Genomic DNA, 22,023 nt, shown 5'->3' on the forward strand with positions numbered 1-22,023 from the left:
GAAAAACTTTTCAAAAGCAAACTTCACGTTACTTAAAACCGAGATGGGAAGTTTCAAAGCCCCCATGCTAAAGGATAACACTGTCCAAGCTGCAAAATCCTTTACTAATGCATTCTACGGGCACCTACAAGAATGTATGGATCATGCTATCCCAAACAAAACCAAGACTCACTCCTCCAAGAAAAAGGAAACCAGTCTGGTGGACCCCTGTCATAAACAAGCTATACAATAGAAGGAGGAAACTAGTACAGAAAAGAGTAAAATCCCAAGAAGGAAAGACCTCCCTGATCAGTATCAGCAAGAAACTATGTTCCCTCATAAAATCATCCAAAGCTAGCTTCAAAACAAAAATTGCCATGGACACCAAAGATAACCACAAGGTATTCTTTAGCTATGTCAAGAATCTAAGTGGTAATTCTCAGATCTGCTCAGAGTTAGTGCAGAATGGCAGAAAATACACTGAACTGACCGATATAGCCAACATCCTGGCAGACAGGTTCAGTGCAAACTTCACCCCCCTCTCATCCCCAAAAGGGCCCATAACTATAGCATAAGAATGTAGTGCCCTTGAAATCACAGACACTCAGGTTAAAATAGCCCTCTCCAAAGCCAAAAACACAGCATCAATGGGACCGGACAGTGTCCCAGGCTGCATCCTACATGAGTTCAAAGATGAACTAACCCCTCACCTAAACACACTGTTTAAAGTCAGCCTCTCCACAGGCTATGTGCCCACAGAGTGGCGCACAGCAATGGTTATTCCACTACACAAAGGTGGAGCCACAGTGGACCCCAGGAACTATCACCCTATAAGCCTGACTAGCTTGGTCTACAAAGCTATGGAGTGCATCATCATGGATCTCATTAACAGAGACATTGGGAACCTCCAAACACTTGATCCTACCCAGTTCGGCTTTGTTAAGGGCAGACAAACTGCAAGTCTTATGCCTCTTAAACCTGATGGACTTCTTTGAGACAGTTACCAAGGCTATAGATGAGGGAAAGGTGGTCTACAGAGCCTACCTAGACCTCACAAAGGCCTTTGACACATTCCCCACTCAGGTATTATACACAAGCTCACCAGCCTGAACATAAACCCCTACGTCAAGAGATGGGTTGCCAACTGGCTCACGGACAGAACCTACATGATAAGAGTTGCGGGAGCTAGGTCTAACTCTAAACCGGTTACAAGTGGCGTTCCCCAGGGCTCAGTCCTAGGACCCCTCCTTTTCGGCATATACTTCTCAGAGGTATAGGCAAGCACAGGAGGACTATGGCTGACCAAGTTAGAAGACGACTGCAAACTAGGGGCTATAATTGACTCTCCGGCTGACACAGACATCCTGCAAAAGGGTCTCACTGAGACAGATACCTGGTGTCAAAACCATGGCCTCAAGCTAAATGCCAAAAAGTGCATAGTCATCCCCTTTGGAAAAAAACAAAGTACCCACAAACTATCACATAGGCTGTAGCCCCCTAAATATGGAAGACGTAATAAAGGATCTGGGGACCCAACTAGATAGTAACCTCTCCTTTGGTAATCACATTGCCAAAGTGGTTAGAAAATCCTGCTATGTGGCCCACCTAATCACAAAGGGTTTGCATCCAGATCGAAAGAGATCATTGGGCCCCTCTAAGCATTACTCATCAGACCCATCACAGAGTACAATGCCCCATTTGGGATGTACCTTACAAGACACCTGCAACAACTGGAAAGACCACAGAAGTACCTCACCAAGAGGATCACTGGCCTCAAGCAGATGTCCTATACAGCTCGACTGAAGAAACTCCAGCTGTACTCGGTTGCATACCACCTACTCAGAGATGATCTCTGCCTGACATACAAGTCCATGTCCAACCCAGAACTGATGGACATGTTCCACCTAAAGAAAATCATATCCCCTCAAGCCACACGCTCCAGGGATATAAACCTCACCACAACAATAAATAGGAAGCACTGGAGGGATAGATTCCTGTCCCAGAGACTTTCCATGCTTTGGAACAAGATCCCAGTCTACATTAGGCAGAGCTCCTCGCTAACACTCTTCAAGAGAAACCTTGACGAGTGGATGGGAAACAGAAAGTTTACCCCATGGATCACTTCAATGGCTTTGCTGGACAGAGGCACAGGGAACTAATCTAAGGGGGCGGCGAAAGCTAACACATTCCGGCTAGGCTTATAAATTCCTTCAGGCAGATAGCCTAGTACCTACCTATGAACATTGGACCTGATCCAATTTGGCTTTGCCAAGGGCAGACCATGTCTACCAAATCTGATGGATTTCTTTCAGAAAGTCACTAAGGCCATGGATGAGGGTAAAAGAATTCATACCACCTACCTTGACCTTGCCAAGGCATTTGACACAATTCCCCACTCAGGTATTACAAATAAACTTAAAAATGGGAATAAATGCCTACATCACCAGGTGGATAGCCAATAAACTCATGGATATAACAAGTGGTTAAAGTGGCTGAATCCAGATCCAGCAAGAGGACAGCTACTAGTGGCATGCAACAGGCCTCAGTGCTGGGACCACTCCTGTTTGGAATATACTTCTCTAAAGTCAAGACTAATGTGGAAGACCTTTGGATGGCAAAGTTTGCATATGACTGCAAGCTGGGGGCAATCATTGCATTCCCCAGTGTTGTAGACATCCTTCAGGACTGTCTATATCAGACAAATGATTGGTGCCAGAACCATTGCCTAAAACTAAATGTGGAAAAATGGATTATCATACCCTTTAGGAAGTCAAATACACCTGCAAATTACAACATCAGTAGCACACCCCTAAGAGTAAACTCAGAGCTGAGAGATTTAAGTACACAGACATATAGTAGCCTGAACTTTGACCACCATGTGTCCACAGTGGTAAGAAACTCATTATATGTAGCACAGCTTATATGTAAAAGTATGGCATTCAGATCCAAGGATATTACAGTACTGCTGTACTCAGCCATCGTTGAAAATAATCTCGTACAATGCACCATTTGGCATCTACTTGACTATGCACTTACAGCAGCTGGAGCGACTCAGAGGTTCCTCACAAAAGAAATTACAGGGTGTAAACAACACGTTCAATGCAGATAAACTGCAAGTCTTATCCCTTTATTCTGTCTCCTACCAGCTATGTAGGAGTGACCTATACCTGATCTACAAGGCACTCACAAACTTAGCCCTGATGGAGCTGCTACACATCCACACGTCAAACAGCACAAGGGTCACCCAATCAAGGGATGTAAACTTAGTCAACAACTCAAACAAAACATGCTGGAGAGACAGATATGTGTTTCAGAGATTGCCCCCTTCTTTGGAACAGACTTCCCATTGACATTAAGCAGGCCTCTTCCTGGCCCTCTTCAAACGCAGTTTGGATCAATGGATAGGGAATCACAAATTCACATCTGGGGTAGTGCCTGTGTCCTTTATGGAAAGGGACAATCTGTAAGATACTCAAGGCATAGGCACAAACATATGCCATCCTCTTGCCCCTAGGGGCCATACATTGGGTAAAATCGGGTTATATGGACTAGACTTGTAAGGGCTTTTAAGCCATTAGTCTAGTAATTTCCTATGAACCTTATTTAGAAGCTTTCAATAATCTACTCCAACAATATAAGAATTAATATATACTTGGCTATAAGTATATACATAAAAGCAATTACATTTCTATTTTGTTCTGTTGTATTTGACCTATAGTATGGTTATGGAAAAGCAAATTTGCATCATTTACACAACACATTTACATGCACAGCTCAGATAAGACAGCTTGTATAGTACAGTATCTTTTTTGTTGTTGAAAATTTTCTTTACCAGTATTTTTGTTCATATGTATAAGCACATCATACAGGGTGCCTGGTTTTGCAAGCATTATTATAGTCTCAAAATAATCTGTGTATTCATTTTATTTTTGCATAATTTATTTTTATAAATGTATTAATTTGTCTTCTACTACATCAAAGTGTTATTTCTAATGGCTCCCTATGTACTCACATGACCAGTCTCCCTATTTGCTAGCATACAGTTTCTTCACTACTCTAATCCTCTACCTGTTTTTCTTATTTTCTTAACAGATTCATGTCTAGAGTTGCCAAAATGCCCTTATACACATCGTTTATATTTATTACAGGTGCTTTGAGCTAGATTCCAAAAGACTAACTCTCAGTGTAAGTGACTTAAACCTGTGTACGGCCTATCAATAAAGCAGGCTTTCGATGGTGTATATCACAGACACTGAGGGCAAGTGTTTTGCAATTGGGCCTGTTGTATTTACTTTAAGCTGCAAGACTACATAAGAGTTCCTTGTTATTTTCCACTGCATAACGTACACAGATAGACATGCTCCAGCTAGGTGGTTGTACATGCATCATATTTGCAGGTGTGCACTAGCACATGGACATGCTACAGTACTCTCTTGATCTATTGAGCTATATCAGACTTCTGACTATGGCCTTGCACTTTCATTGCCCTTTGCAAAGTATATTTTTTTAACTTTGTCCATACTAATATCAGGTCTCTGGAAAAGGACACAGAATTCCAAATGGAACTTAATCATTGACCAGAGCACTGCTACTAGCACCTCCTTATCAGTGCTGGCCACACCTCATCTAATGCATCCCAGTCATGTACTATTTCAACATTCAAGTTTTCATGGAATGTGATTACCATTTGTGTGCGATTACCCAGCAGTCTTCTTGCTTGTTGAGAACCAGCATATCCTAGTCCCTAAGTGGCAGCCTCCCGGTGCTCACTTTCAGAATATTCACAATATGAACCTGAGTTGTGGCACCATTAAGCTCTTCCCCTATATCTGCTTGGTGGCTAGTTTAACTCAGTGTTTTCTTTTTCTCTATATAAAAACACAGCAATGTTTTAAACCTTTTCCCCATGCCTCTTTTTAGAGCTTGTTTGTTGAGTGTGCCTCTTGTATGCCACCTTTCTACATAGGTTCATAGGTAGGTACTAGGCTATCGGCCCTGGGGCCTATACAAGCCCAGCCAAAAAGGTACCCTGGCTTTTGCCACCCAAGAAAATTATTTTCCTGTGCCACTGTCGAGCAGAGCTGCAGAGGTGATCCCCGGGGTGAATTTCCCATTTCCCATCCAGTCATCAAGATTTTTCTTGAAGAGTGCTAATGAGGAGCTTTGTTTGATATAGATAGGTAGTTTATTCCAGAGTATGGGAAGTCTCTGGGACAGGAATCTATCCCTCCGGCATGTTCTGTTTATTGTGGTGACCAGGTTTAGTTCCCTAGAGCGTGTAGTTCGGAGGGATTGGGATTACTTTAAGTGAAGCATGTCCAACGGGTTTGACATAGCTTTGTATGTTAGGCAGAGAGCACCTCTGAGTAGGCGATATGCGACGGAAAATGTACACATGTTCTGAAAAGGGTCATTATGAGGGATGCTACCTACTTTTCACATGCTAGATCTCTGTAATTCTAGTAGCCTCCCTCCTTTTATTCAATGGCCTGACTCAATTTTGGTTTAAGTGTTACTTATAAAACTGGGCCTAATATCTGACATGTGACATTGCTAGGAGTGTAGTATGAAATTAAGATCATCAGCCTTAATTTAGAATCCTACGGACACAAACAGAATCACCTCACCTAATCTACTTTATAAACTGGACCTAATACCTGACATGTGATGTTACCGGTGGTTTGGTATGAAATTATGATCACCTGACATGATTTAGAATTCTGTGGACTGAGAAACATAATCACCTTACCTAATCTGCTTTATGAGAAGTCCATACATCATAATGTCTCAGTTACATGACTGCATTTCTGCAAAAAACTAACACTGGATGCTAACAAACAAATCCATTAATTTAATTGAAGAACATTCAGATATTCCTTTTACTACATTATTGACAACTATGGAACTCTATCCCAAATTAAATCAGAACTATATCTAGCATGTATGTATTTAAGTCTTCTCTCAAAGAATTGCTCACTAACTTATGGCAGTGCCCATGCACCTCACCTGCATGAGCTATATAAACAAATACTTTATATTCTTACTAACCTAACCTCTCATCATACTATATATCAATACCTTATAACGCCTGCCCTCTCCCCACTGTTAGGGTGGACTTCTATCTTCTTATTTTTATTTCCTAACATAGTAGCTATACTTCTAATACTTTTGTATATACTGATTGTCATATTTAATTGTCATTTGTTTATTTTTATTTTTACATCACTGGTGTCTCCTCATGCTTTTATGTATTCTATGTATTCCACTATTGAACTGTATGTATATATGTTTTCTTTAATTACATTTTTATTAGTGTTTTATTTGATGTTATTTAGCTCTCTGGAGCTTTTCTCCCCATGCCTGTGCTGAAAATGGGTATTTATTACAAAGGATTTTTCCAGCAAATAAATGTCAATAAACAAATAAATAAATAAATAAATAAAGCTAGGGAACAGTCGTACCATTGTTAGTAAAACTACCCTTGCCCACAACAGTATGTACAGCATTGCCTCCTAGATGTTCTGCATATAGAAAGCCCTTGGGCAATCAAAGATAATCTTTAGATCCTTTTTCTCTCCAGCTCTAGCTATATTACTTTTCATAAAATATTCTGCAAATATTTCAAGTGCTGTGTACACCCTAGTAAAGAATGTAAATAATTAACTTTAGACAAGCCTTGCTTCACTGTATTTTCTGACAGTTTTCTGATAATGTTTTCACTGTTAGTTTGACTTTGCTGCTCTTCGTCCTTTAAAGAGACTGATTCAGATCTGTTCATCTTTTCCACTGTGAAGGATGAAGGAACAGCAGGTCAGAACCTCCACTTCACCCATGAGTCCACAAGTGTTTGATTTCCCCTCATGTATTTCAGTAGAACTATGTTCCTTTCAGACAGTTCTGTCTTGACCTTAAATATTTCCGTCAGTTTTGGTTTATGTGACCCCATTTCCATAAAAGTCCACTGTACAGCACAGACTTAGCTGCGCTGCTAATACTGATATACAGCTGTTGTCAGTCATTCCCTTTATCTAATGCCCTGCTGACCCCATCAGAAAAATATCAGCAGAGAAGACTGCCACAACATTCCTCTTATGAACCCATAGAATTTACTGTCTTGAATAAAAATGCCAGGCAGTCAGAAAATCTCTAAGAGATTGATGGCAACTCTTAAGTCACCAAGTCAGTCAATTTCAGCAATAACTGTATGTTTTGCTCTAAATATGACTACATTGATTTATTATTCTCTCTGACAGACGAAGCACTAGCACTACAGCATGAAAAATTACAAAATGTACCAGAGACTGCAGTATAAAACAATCGGTTAAGATGTTGGCATTTTAACCTATAAAGCCCTGTTATAGATTCATAGGCTCATAGGTTGGTACTAGCCTATCGGCCCCAGGGCCTATACAAGCCTAGCCATAACAATTCCCTGGATATTTCTTCCCACAATATTTACTTCCCTGATATAGAATTCACTAGTGACAAAAATAAAGACATGAAGTAACACTTCTGAGGTGACATGAGATTACCATCAGCTATTGCCACCTTCCACATGATTTCAAATGTTATGGTAGAAACTCATCTAAGAGTCCATTACTCCCACAGCAGACCACAAGTGATAAAGACAGTTACAGTTCAACTTCTGATCTCAGTACTTCACAACAAATCACTATTCATAACAACGTTAGCAGAAAAGTCTGAGATCACAGTATATCACAAGACATTAGTGTTCATGGAACCATGGGGCATAATTGTCAACCTCTTAGTGTTAGAAATCTGGACAAAGCCCTAAATAATAGGAAGACAAAGACCCCAAAATAGGGACAATTGTAAATACTGCACTTAGAAATTTGCTAGAATAACAGCATGCATTTTCTGAAGCATATAAAGTCTGAACTCAGATGTATGTCACTATTTATTGACTTAAATTCTCAGTGATTTGTCAGAAAACCATACATTTCAACACGAACAGACCAAACTTATGAGGCAAAAATATTGACATTCTGTGAAAACTTGGACAGTTCAGAGGTATGCCATTGTGTCATTTGCTGGAATCTAAGTAAGTACATTAATGCTCTCAATTTCATAGCAGGAGATGAAGCTGAAAATATTCTAAGCATATTCACACTCATGAAATTATGATTGAGTATGAGCTTCTGTTTGCAAGCTCACATAATATACCAGCATTCATGAAGTTATGGTTGGATTTAACCTGGAATCTCAGACTCTCAAAGCATATGAGTATTTATGAGCAAAAGTGAGATATGAACCCAGCATCTTACCACAGTATCCAAGGAAGGCTTTACACAGTATCCAATGAAGGTTTTGAAGTTGCTCTTATTGAAAGTACACCATTAATTGCAGAATTCTGGTGGTATCTGAACCAGAGATCATAGGATCTTACAGCATATTATATATATAAATCTGCTGGGCTAATCCTTTGGTTTTGTTCTCTGTACAATTCTGATCAAATGATTTTTCTTTGGTGTGGTTCAGAAATATAAGAGTAGTTACACTTTTCTGCTATAAAACTGTCATTAAAAACATTTATATTGAAAGATTTCTGTTAGAGATCAACTACAAAACAGTAACAACTCAGCAAAACAGACAAACACAATCTGCTCTCTTACGAAATCCTTGATACATGAGAGCATTATACAATGAAGGTCATTACAAAGACCAAATTCCCTTCTCATAACTACTTCAGAAACTGTATTTAATACACTTTTCAACATGAAGGTGGTGAGTTCTGAACTCATAGAAGGTTTTTTTTTTTTCCCATGTGGGACTCTTTCATTGTATGAAGTTTGATTAAGCTTATCAGTTAATAGAGCGATAACATTAAGGTAGGTTAATAACCGAGTAATCAAAAAAAATCCCTGCTAGTCCATCAGTGTGTAAACAAGGAGCCAAACAGTAAAAATACATGCTGAAATTTGTGCAACTAACTAGATAAATTGTCAATGCTATGCCTCAGTAAGCCTAAATGCACTCAGAAAGAACACCTAACACCATATGTATTGTCACTCTCATTTGAACCCCAAATATTAAGTCCCTAAGGCAAGCAAACACACTTTGCAGGACTCTCATCATAAGGGTATCCATTCTAAGATATACTGATGCCCCTCTAACCAGACTGAACAAGGAGAAGATACCTGTTAGTTGCTTACCTGGAGCCAGGATCCCCCAAATCATGCACTCAATTCATTACGTCACATGAACCAGTATGATTCTATCATTGTCTATGTAGGTGTAAATGACCTGAGATGTACCTCAGCGGACTATATGAAGACAGAAATTATGGAGCTTTCAGACCATGTGTCTCAGAAAAAAAAACTACACTCCCTCCAAGCCCTCCTCATACTTGAGAATATAGACATCTGTGCAGTTACCAAGACATGATTTAAAATGGCAGAGAGTACCCTGTCAGTGCAAGATTCTGGTGCCTTCCACACTTTTAGACCAGTAGCTGCACAGACAAGGGCTAAAGATGGAGGTGACTTAATATAAATCAATAACAAGAATATTTCTAGGGTGGTCAGACAGGATGATGTGCTGGAGTTCCTCCACGTGCAGATCACCATTGGCAAAATCCCTTGCCATATCCAAGTCAGGTCACTCTCCATGTCCCAAGAAGCTCATAAAGCACACTTAGACCTACTGAAGACTCTCACCATCCAAGCTAACACACTGCTTATGGGAAACTTTAATTTTCCTCTATAGACTAGGAATCCTACATGGCCAAATATCTACAGGCACATGTGTCTCAGGCTGGAACTAGTCTAGCACTGAGTGGCATATTACTGTCACGGAGAATGATGCCACAATATGAGCAAAAAAGGTAGATTTCAACAACTGTCTGTCTTTCTGGTGTCATTCTAAGGGGATGCAATATTTGCCAGCTTGGAAGGACATGGGCAACAGTCAGACCGTGTTACTTTACCAAGGATGATCTGCACACTTCCCCCCTAGGCTATCGAATATTAGCTAAAACTTTATTCACCCCCCATACTGCCTTTTTTAGGCAATCCCACATTGATAAACCTGCAAAAACAGCAATATCAACTCAACTGAAGCTCAAGGTGATACTATTCACTGCCAGCAACCTAAATAGAAAACTACACTCCCTCCTCATACTTGAGAATATAGACATCTGTACAGTTACCAAGACATGATTTAAAGTGGCAGAGAGTACCCTGTCAGTGCAAGATTCTGGTGCCTTCCACACTTTTAGACCAGTAGCTGCACAGACAAGGGCTAAAGATGGAGGTGACTTAATATAAATCAATAACAAGAATATTTCTAGGGTGGTCAGACAGGATTATGTGCTGGAGTTCCTCCATGTGCAGATCACCATTGACAAAATCCCTTGCCATATCCAAGTCAGGTCACTCTCCATGTCCCAAGAAGCTCATAAAGCACACTTGGACCTACTGGAGACTCTCACCATCCAAGCTAACACACTGCTTATGGAAAACTGTAATTTTCCTCTATAGACTAGGAATCCTACATGGCCAAATATCTACAGGCACAGAGATTCCTGGACTTTGTAAATACAAACACCCTTGACTAAATAGTCAATGCACCCACTAGAGGTTCCAACATACTGGACCTCGTGCTGACAAATATGGAAGAATGTCACACCCCTCCATGTCTCATTCTGTCTGGTAAGGTCTGACCATAAAGCTGTCTCCTTCAAAATCTAAATCAACTCTATAATCTCATTAAAACCAGTAACAGTTAGGAACTATTCCAGGAAAATTATCTTTTATTACGTGAGAGTTTGTCAAAATTCAATGCCCCTCCAAAGCCTGAGAACACAGCAGCCTGTGCAGAATTATTCTCAAAAACTCTGCACAACCATGTAAATGGCTGCATAGAGCTTGCCATGCCTACCAAAAGTAAGTCCAACACTAGCCCCAGAAATAAACCACCCCGGTGGCATCCTAAATTAAACAGGATATACAACAAAAGGAAAAAGATTCTGGCAAAAATCAGGAAGGGTAACTCCCATAAAGATAAAAACTCTCTCAAAGTAAACAGGCAACAAGGAGGGGTAGGTTAAGCAAAACAAACTTTGAGGGTAAGATAGTCTCCCAGGTGAAAGGGAACCTTCTATAGCTACGTCAGAAACCTCAAGAGCAGCATAAAGCAATGTGCTGAACTGGTGGGCCTTCTATAGCTATGTCAGAAACCTCAAGAGCAGCATACAGCAATGTGCTGAACTGGTGGTTAACGGTACCACTTTCACTGAGCCTGGACTTCTATAGCTATGTCAGAAACCTCAAGAGCAGCATACAGCAATGTGCTGAACTGGTGGTTAATGGTACCACTTTCACTGTGCCTGGCAATACAGCAAACCTTTTAGCGGACACGTTCAGTTACAACTTTACCACCACACTCATCCCCAATCATCCACTCAAAATACACTCAAACATAACCCTTCCAGCTATAACTAGGGGGCATGTACTGGATGCATTCATTAAAGCCAAGAACATGGCCTCAATGGGCTCCAATAATATCCCAGGATGCTTTCTGAACAGACTAAATTATGACTTATTAGGATACCTGGAGTTTTTATTTAACTATAGTCTTAAAACAGGCTTTGTGCCACATGAATGGAGAACTGTGATGGTCATTCTCCTTCATAACAGAGGACCTTCAACAGATCCTGGAAACTACAGTCTTATTTGAAAAGCCATGAAAACTAGTCGTGGATATTGCCAATAAAGACATATGAGACCTTCAGACACTGGATCCATCCCAGTTTTTGCTTTGTCAAAAGAAGATCATGCTCATTGATTCTGGTGGACATCTTTGAAAAGGTCACTAAGACAACTGATGAGGGGAAAATGAAGCATACTGCCTACCTACATCTGGTTATGGAATTTGATACAATACCCCACTCAGGCATTGCAAACAACTAAATATAAACCTATTTATAACAGAATGGATAGCTAGCTGGCTCAGTGGCACCACCCAGGAGGTTAAAATTAGTGAAGCCACCTCTACAAAGAGGATGGTCACAAATAGAGTCCCCCAAGGCTCCGTGCTAGGCCAATTCTTCTTTAACATCTACTTCTCGGATGTCAAAGCCAATGTCAAGGGTCTTTGGCTAACCATATTCACAGATGACTACAAACTGGGAGCAGTCATTAAATCTCTCCAAGATGAGAACACCCATTAGAAAGGACTAATACAGTCAAACACTTGGTACCAAAGCCATGGCTTAAAATTCGATACCAAGAATATATTATACTAGCTTTTGAAAAGTATGTCACCCCAGGTAACTACATCTTGAATAAAACACCCTTAAAAGTTGATTCACTAGTCAGGGATGTAGAAACTCATGTTGATAGTAACTTAGACTTCAACCAACATGTGTCCAAGGTAGTAAAAGAATTCTGCTGTGTTGCTCAACTTAGCAAGAGTAAGGCATCTCGGTCCTCATCAGACGAATCATAGAGTGTAATGCCCTCTTCGGTATATACCTGTACAAATACATGCAGCAACTGGAATGTCCACAAAGGTTATTTACAAAAAGAATACAAGGAGTAAATATAATGTTCTATGCTGATCACCTCAAAGCCCTGTCTCTTTATTCCATATCATTCAGACTTCTGAGAGGTGATCTTTGCCTGGCATACAAAGCATCCATGGACCCTGTTTTGATGAACCTTTTGCATATCTGCCAAAAAACAGCTTTATAACTACTAGATTAAAAGACCTAAATTTCGCTTGCAACACAAATAGGATATGTTAGACAGAGAAATATACTTCTCAGAGAATTCCCATTCCCTGGAACAGACTCCCCATCCATGTGAAGCAGGGTTCCTCCCTGTCCCTATTTATGTATAACTTGGGCCAATGGATGGGTAATCAGAAATTCACCCCAGTCTGGATCCTATGTCTCTTATGGACAGAGGCAGTCAGTAAATCACTCCCAATATAAATCAAATTTATGGGTAACAACTGGGTTGCACAACTAGGCTTATAAGGGCCCTAGTACTAGTTAGCAGAACCTAATGAGCCTATTCCATGAACATTGATTAAGGACTTTCATTCCAAAGAACTTCGTCATAATCTGTCATTATACTCCATTAAAAGATATTCACACCATAAAATCCAATCACATTATGAATTACCACCAATCACAAATGATCAATGACATCGAACATATATCACATCATACATTACCCTCAAAAATATAAATATAAAATATGTTAATATTAGATACCTTCATATACATTTTTATTAAAAATCCTCAAAGATAATGATACCAAAGTCTTGCATTTAAAAATATCAAGTAAAAAAAGCTTTGCAGTTCAACTAGCAATTAATAATGATGAGGCTTCTATACAAATAATAAACCAAATGACCAGAAAATAACTACTTTAACAACCACAATCATGCGTATTATTATTACAATTTTAACAGATCTAAGTATAAGAACACTAGCAATGGAAAGATGATTGCTAGGACCTGTCTCATTCATTGCATTTAATCTAAACTGCTAAAGTGGAGAATGGAAAATAAAAGTCTCAAATTGTTTGCACACCAGATTATGATTATACCACAAATTATTTAAATTCCTTCATCTTATATGTCATGATAATATTCATAAATATGTTTTTTAACTCTGTTTCCCTACACCACAACTTTTACACACATCAAACAGGAAAGCTAAGTATACCACCCCTTGTATTTGGTAATTATATAGTCCCGGACAACCGATCACCCTATATACCTATGAACAGTAATATTAGGGCCATCACTAATGTACATGCAGTACTTGAAATGTCTACATTAGGACATCCCTCTGTGTTTACACATACTACCATTACTGCTATGAATGTTATCCCTCTCAAAAATATCTATTAAATTTCTGGCCTAACTAAAAATCATAATTGGTTTCTCTTGCAATTTCCTTTTTAAATTCATATTAAAAATCAAATTCCTATTTCTAGTAATCTTCTTCTTCTTCTTTCGGCTTTTCCCAGTTAGGGGTCACCACAGCAGATCATCTGTCTGCTCATGATTGGCAGTGGAGTTTTACAGTGTCGAGTTGCCAGCCCGGAGCCCAACCTTCCACAGAAGGCACACAAACACACACACACACACACACACTCACACCTAGGGCCAATTTAGAGTGTCCAATCCACCTACTGCATGTCTTTGGGATGTGGGAGGAAACCGGAGCACCCGGAGGAAACACATGCGACCACAGGGAGGACATGCAGACTCCGCACAGAAGGCACTCCAGCTGAGAATCGAACCGGAGAACCTCTTGCTGTGAGGCGGCAATGCTAACCGCTGCACCACCATGGCCTCCCTAAATTCCTATGTCTAGTAATAATCTGTCAGATATCACTATCATCTCCAGAAAAAAGTGTAACTATAGGTTATTCCGTATCACATCTATAATCACTTTTGAGCTTAACCTCTTTGGAAAACCCATTTTTTAAAATGTGTTTAAAACTTGTGCGTCTTTTAACTTATTGTCCACCTCTTCCAACAAAGGCACTGGATAACCTCTGACTTTGAAAAGATCTAATAAATAATCCTTTTCCTTGTTAAATAAAGTAAATAATCTAGATAGCAGCACCAGTTCCCCTTTACAGAGTTCCCTTTTTGGCAGAATGGGTGATTGCTGGTGAAATGTAAATTGGTATTTGAAAATGTCTCTTTCCTAAAAGCAGTTGATTAAAATCTATTTAGTACTCTATTCTTATATACCCTTATATCTAAGTAATTAATACTATCAAAAGCTCTTGAAGAAGTATATTTCAAAACTGTATTAGGGTGAGAAATATAATCTAAAATTTCGTCCAATGTGTTTACCTCACCTTTCCTCAAGATAAATATTTCCTCAACATAAATATGTCATCAGGGATTCTACCATATAATGGCTATATTTCATAAATTCTAACTCAAAAGCATATTTTATTTCCAGGACAATAAGACCAGGTTCAGAGAAACTGGTGCACACACTGTTACCATACACCTGTAACCTGTTTAAAATATTCACCATCAAACAAAAAGAAATTGTATTTTAACACTATTTCTTTGAAATCAGCCAAGTGTAAAACCTCAGTATTGGAAAGTTCATCAAACCAATTGGGCATCCTGGTAGACCAATTTAATCCTAAGTCATGTGGTGTAATGGTAAATAACTTACTACATCTTCAGTGCCCAACCATACTTGATTGTCAAACAATACCTTGTGTAGGCCATCCAAAAAAATACCAGGAATATTTTTAAATATGTGACTTATTTTTCATGATATCTTTAAGTTTCCTGTCAAAAAATATGGTATATGGTTCAGTTTTCAAACCAGAAGCCACCACTGTAGGTCTCATAGGAGAGTCATGGGTATCCTTGTACATCTTTGGGATATCAAAAAAGCAAGGAAATTTGACTAAGAGAAAACCATATCTACTGTTTTAGGAAAGCAACATTTTCAAATACCTATTTACACTTTACCAGTAATCACCCATCCCATCAAAAAAGGAACATCGTGACGGGGTAGCTAGTGTGACTATCCAGATTAGTTACTGAACAAAGTTTATTTAGCAAGGGAAATCATTATTTATTAGATCTATTCAGGGTAAGTGGTTATCCAATACCTTTGCTGGAAGACGTGGGCAATGAGTTAAAATTAAAAAGATACATACATTTTAAACCTATTTTAAGAAATGGGTTTTCCAAAGAAGTTAAGCTCAAAAATGATTGTGGATGTCATGGGGAAAGCTCAAGTTACACTTTTTTTTCCAGAGATGCTAATGATATTAGACAGATTATTACTTGAAATAAGAATTTGATTTTTAATACGGATTTAAAGAGGAAATTGGGGGGGAAATTATGGTTTTTAGTAGGGCCAGAAATTTAAAATAATTTTTTGAGAGGGATAAAACTCAGCACTAATGGCAATATGTATAAACTCAGGGGGATGCCCAAATGCAGACATCGCAAGTACTGCAACTACATCAGTGATGGCCCTAATGTTAGTGTACATGGCTATGATAGGGTGATGGGTTGCCCAGGGCTAAATAATTGCCAAACATGAGGGGTGGTGTACTTAGATTCCTGTTTGACATGTAGAAGTTTTTATGCAGGGAAAACTGAAAGGCACTTAAAAAAACTTATTTATAAATATTATAATGATATAAAAAGAAAGAAGTTTAAATAGTTCATTGTATAAATATATTTGATGTGCAAACAATTTAAAAGACTTTTATTTTTCATTCTCTGTTTTGGCATCTCAGATTAAATGCAATGAATGAGACAGGCATCCATCACTAGCGTTCTAGAATTTACATCTGCTAAATTATAGTGATAATACCCAATATTGTGGCTGTTAAAGCAGTTCTTTTCTGATCATTTGGCTTATGTTTGTAGCAAGGTTATCATTACTGACTGTAAACCATTACTACTCGATGTGTTTAAATGTGGGACTTTGGTATTATTGTCTCTGAGGATTTTTTATAAAAATATACATGATGGTTTCTAATATAAATATATTTTATACCTATTTATATTTTTTGAGCTAATGTATGACATAAGTTTGATTTTGTTGATCTTACAAGATTGGTTGTAACTCATCACATGATTGGATTTTATGGATTAAATATATTTTAATGGAGTATAATGGCAGATGCTAATGAAGTTCTTTGAAACGAAAGCTTTTAATCAATCCATTCATCCATCCACAACCCCTTTTTCCCATTTGTACACATGGGGTTGAGGTGTCACCTCAACAGTGACAATCTACACCCAAGGTTTACAACACCTCATGGACAGCCCTGACATCATTCACACCACACACTTGCATGCACACTCATACCTATGGTCAATTTAGAGTGTCCTGTCTACCTACTGCATGTCATTGGAATGTGGGAAGAAAGCAGAGAACCAGGAGGAAACCCAAGCTAACACAGGGAGGACTTGCAGACTCTGCACATATGGTGCCACAGCTGAGAATCGAACTGGGGAACCTGTTGCTGTGGGTCCCTATTAAGTCAACAAACGCACTAAATTGCGAATGCTGCTTACTCGAACCTACTTACCCAAAATGGCAAAATTCTGAAAGCACGGAACAGTGATTTTTTTCCTAGGGAAAAATAATCACTGAGCCATTTTTTGGGAATTTGCCATTTCCTCCACTGCGGTGCGATCTCGGAGTTGGTATATTTAAGTAGGGGGGGGGGGGTGTGGAGGACAAAGCCACCCATTTTATTTTGTGTGTGTGTTTTTTTTTTTTTTAATGGATCAGCGATTTTTTTCCCTGGGAAAAAAATCGCTGATCTGGTTGTTTGACATTTTGTTTTTTTGGTGTTAGTGGGTCAATTATATAGCGTTTGCAATTTAGTGCATTCGCTTATATAATATAGACCCGTTGCTGTGAGGCAACAATGCTATCTGCTGTGCCACTGTGCTGCCCAAATGTTTATTCAATAAACTTATTTAGTTGGGTGCACATGGTTCAGCATGTTCAGTAACTGAATAAGTCTACATCCAGAAGCTTCCAATGTTGTGTGACATAATATTTTACACTTAATATCACCAGCAAAAATTACCTTCTTTCTGTACTGTTTAAATTGCAATAACCCACTTAATCTCTGGCTGCAGCTTTATAGCAGGAAAACTAGCAATGTTATGGAATCCATGCCCAGTCACTTTCAATGTGGATGGGGCAGCAATGCCAAAAAAAGTCAACAGGCTGTCCCCATTTTCTTATGTCTCCAAAATATTGCCAGGATCAACATGCTCCTCTTCATAAATGGTGCTGCTTTCCAACACACTTTCATCACGTATCTGAGATGCAGTAAGAAGCAGTGATCATATGACAATACATTATTCATGTTCTTCTGCAGAGTCTCATTGTCTCTATTTGACATTATTGTGGTAATTGTGGTAATTGTTTGGGTACATTTTCTTTCTGATTTTTTATTTTTAGTGGATAAGGAAATAATGAATACAAAATATTCCTCCATAAGGTAGAGATGGGCAGCATAAGGGCATCCTTTAGAAACATAGATACAATCTTTCTTAACCTCTTATATTAACACTACTACATAAGCAGTTTTGAACTACAGTGGCAAGGTGTTTACTCTTTGGCAATAAAAACTTTCAAACCCTGCTGTCTCTGATATTATAAGTGGTAAAGCAACTCCAAGACGATTTTCAGAACATAGTGCCACATGCTGATGCTCACAAATTTTTTTAAAACTTTGATCTAATATATGCACACCTAATGATCACCTTGGAACTAAAAGTCATTAGTTCTTACTATACTAGGAATCATCAGAACAAAATTAAGGAACAGACAACCTTTGCAAAAAACAGATTTGCCCCCAGTTACTGAAATGTAAGCTTCTCTTCTGGCTTGGCCTGGTACTTTACTCATTAAGAAAAACATGAAGAAAGCATACACTTTTGCAACTTGAAAAGATGTCATCAGAACCTTCCAAAGCAGAAGTGGTTCCTAAGGAAACTAAACTTCCAGCTTAGCCAGTGTCCTCCACTGCAAATCACTAGAACACAACCAAACAGAAATAAAATGTACTTATTTTTATGTGCAGAACAAAATCCCCTCACACATCCCATATGCAGGGAGTGATCACCTTCAGCCACCTCTATAACTTGTCATGAGGTCACTAGACTTAAAAGTAAGCTATATTTGTGTGCTGATGAAATTTTGTTTGATCTGCTCATCCAAAATGAACAAGCTTCAACCTAGTAGCCATCATGCAAGTCACAATTACTAGTAGAATGACAGGTGCTGAACTTTGCAGCCTTAAGCTTTGAACTGACCAATATACTACATTGTTTTTGGCTTTGGCACTGAAATGTGAGTGCTCTTCTGGCAGTTTCTGAGGTCATATATCCATCTATGAACAAACCGAAGATAGTTTGTGCAACATTTGTTTAACTTTATTAACTCTATACAGTGTATTATATTTACCTATAATTATCATGCGTGATGCACCACATCCCATCAGGGATCTTCTTCAGTAGTTCAACTTACCTAAAGACCAAAGACCAGAATGCCAAGACGGAAATACCAGAATGGCAGAATACTGAATATAAACATGTTCAAATGTCAGTAGCATGAAAACGTAGTGCATTAATTCCTCTCAGCTACAAAAACACTTTGCAGGGGGGCAAGCCCCCCTGCACCCACCCACGTGGGGTCAGCACCCCGCCACACACACACACACACCTGGCAACTTATATATACCAACTCTGAGATTGCACGACAGTGGGGACAAGGGCGATTTTCCCGATCATCACTGTATAGGGATCTCCATGTTTGTGGTACTTTTCTACCTCAGAGGAATTATTTTCGCTTTACAGACATTCGAACATGTCAGTATTCGGTACTCTGCAGTTCTGGTATTTCCGTCTCAGCATCTACTGAAGTAGATCCTGTGTCAGAGGTTGTCTACTTCATTTCCTACCCTTTCATGCTGATATGAGTTTCACTCTTGTAGCATTCTAATTCCTCCTTCCATTGTTTATTTTTCTTTTTCGTGTTTTCCTCCTCTCCTTTTCTCATTTTAGTCAGAAACCTCTTTTGTAACTCATGCTCACATACTGTTTTGTCCCCTTCCAGTTTTGACTGATAATAGTTTTAACTTTGGTTCTCAGCAGTCTGATAATGTTCCTTTTTCTTTTTTTTTGGGATGCTGTCCTCTTTCTTTATGCCCCGTATATGGAATTCCCAAGTCTGCTGTGCTTCCCAATTTCTGCAGTTTGTGTGTGTGTTGTTGCCATTACTGTTTTTGATTTCTCCAAAGCTTTTAGCATCATATGCCACTCCTACCTGATTAATCAGCTCCAGCAGCTTGGAAAACAAGAGCCTTTAGTCTGTTTATTTACAAGTGGCCTACATAAAAGAAAATGTCATGAAGAAACAAAGCTGTTCACATGTGGTGCTGGGGTGCTTCCACTGGAACACTGTAGGAGTCATTGTTTGGCTCCTGCTTTTTACTTACATCTTCTTAGCAGGTGGAAACTATGGAGATAATTATCTGCTGCAATATATGGATAACTTGACTCACGATTGCATAACTGAGTCCAATGGTGACATGTAAAATTACCTTAAAACCAGCACTGAGACATTTCGTAAATGGCTTTCTAACTATGATCTGCCTTCCATTGCAAGGAAACCTAACTCATACTTTTATACCAAAATATCCACAGAGTATGAAACTTTCACTTGACATTTAGGCTTGTTATGGTTATAAACCAGAATCTGTATAAGTATCTGTAATGAAATCCTCCGATGCCCTTATCAACCAATAACTGAAATCTGATAAGTCTATAAACAACTAGCGATGTGCTCTAGGACTAGGAAATATTCCACTCGCAAGGCACACAGTAAAGTTGCCAGTGCACTCTTTCTTCCCAAGCTACTCAGTTGCTGGTCTTGTCCTAAGTAGGGTGCCAGCTTTCTTTGTGGCTAAAACCGGACTAAAGTCACACCCCTCGCATCACTCATAACTCCACCCATTCCCACCCCCTCTCCCATCCATGTTCCGCCCATTTTTGTGACATCACAGTGACATCAGCTGATGGGAACACCCTCTTTTTCTGTTCCGGATGCATGCTTTCAGAAAGTACTCAGATTTAAAACATGTCTTTTGGTGTGTGGCAACCATAGAATCACCATTTTGTTTTGGACACCAGCATAAGGTCAGGTCATAACCCCCCCCCCCAAAAAAATGTAATCTAAGAGTACAGAGTTTAAGATAAAGAACTGTCAATGCATTACATTCTGTAGCTCAAGTGTATTAATGCGCCTTCTCACTGCAATAATATTTTACCACTCAGTAGGCTCAGAACACAAGAGAAAAGTAGTGTACTTTGCCTAGGAGCTAGACAAGAATGTCATAAGGGGTACTGGTATCTTTTAAGGCGAACTACTTTTTAATTGCAGCACAGATCACTATTGTACTAGGAAATATGGTCAAGACATACTGATCTCTTGCTGATGAAGTGGTCTTTGTGCAAACAAAATCACAAGTATTATATCCTCTAGAAACAGAACTGGTCTCATTTTCAATTATAGTGATGGAAACAAAAAATGCTGCAATAGCAAAAGTTACTCAAATGTTAATTCCGCTGCTTTTAAAAAAGTTGACCACACTAATGAACAAACCCTTTTCAAAATAAAGTTTTAACTGCAATAAATGACACTTGATTATAAGCCACCATTTTTACCAAGTATCACATTTTTACAACACTCATAATAAAATAGGGAGCCAAAATCAAGAATAGCCAAGTAGCATACATTTCAACTAAAAACTACTTACTCGTTATGATTACATATTTGGAACTACTTCATCTTGCTTAATAGTTTTAGTCATGTGATCTACCCATAATACAAATGATTCAGAATGGCTGTTTGCATATCATGCTATGAATACTGTACTACCGCGGTTTAAACTCATGCACAACTAAAGGTGACAAATGCTGGTGTACAGATTACGTCAAACACAAGAGACGGTGGGAATTTTAAAGAAGCCATCACACAAGGTTTACGCACAGACATCTGCTCTGAATGAATAAAATATAAAAATAAAAAGATGGAAAGTATTTATGCATTTGAAGCAATTTCCCCCAAAACACAATAGAGGGGGAAGGACGATGTCCCCAAAATATATATGTGAAATCTGTCAGCTTCATCCATCTGATCTCAACTTGATGGGGCATATTCTGTGTTTTAAAATAAGACTGAAAGTACATTTTTTTCTGAAAAAGCCATAAGGTTGCTATATATTTAGCTATTACAACCGATTAGACATTTAATCAATCGCACATTAGCTAGCAAAATTAAGTTTTCACCAATGGTAACACTCAAGAATATAAAACAACACACCTTGCACAGCTGCTGCCCCTGGGAAGGATCCTTAGAAGGGAAACGCTGATTACATTTAGCACATGCATACAGTGCCAAAGCCATTCTCTTTTCCTCCAAAACTCAAAACTTGAAACACAGTACCCTTCCTCACAACAAAAGACTTCACTAGGGCAAAC

The 22,023-nt window shown here is 38.9% G+C and overlaps 1 protein-coding gene across 1 annotated transcript in view; it reads right to left on the minus strand.

Annotated features, from left to right (window-relative positions):
• Window positions 1-22,023, minus strand: part of PRRT4 (proline rich transmembrane protein 4) — a 954,774-nt gene that overhangs the window by 34,484 nt on the left and 898,267 nt on the right. The gene's annotated exons all lie outside the window — the stretch shown is intronic.

The sequence above is a fragment of the Protopterus annectens genome, chromosome 11.part0 (assembly GCF_019279795.1).
Source record: "Protopterus annectens isolate FY-2018-M chromosome 11.part0, PAN1.0, whole genome shotgun sequence".
Classification (NCBI taxonomy): Eukaryota; Metazoa; Chordata; order Ceratodontiformes; family Protopteridae; genus Protopterus; species Protopterus annectens.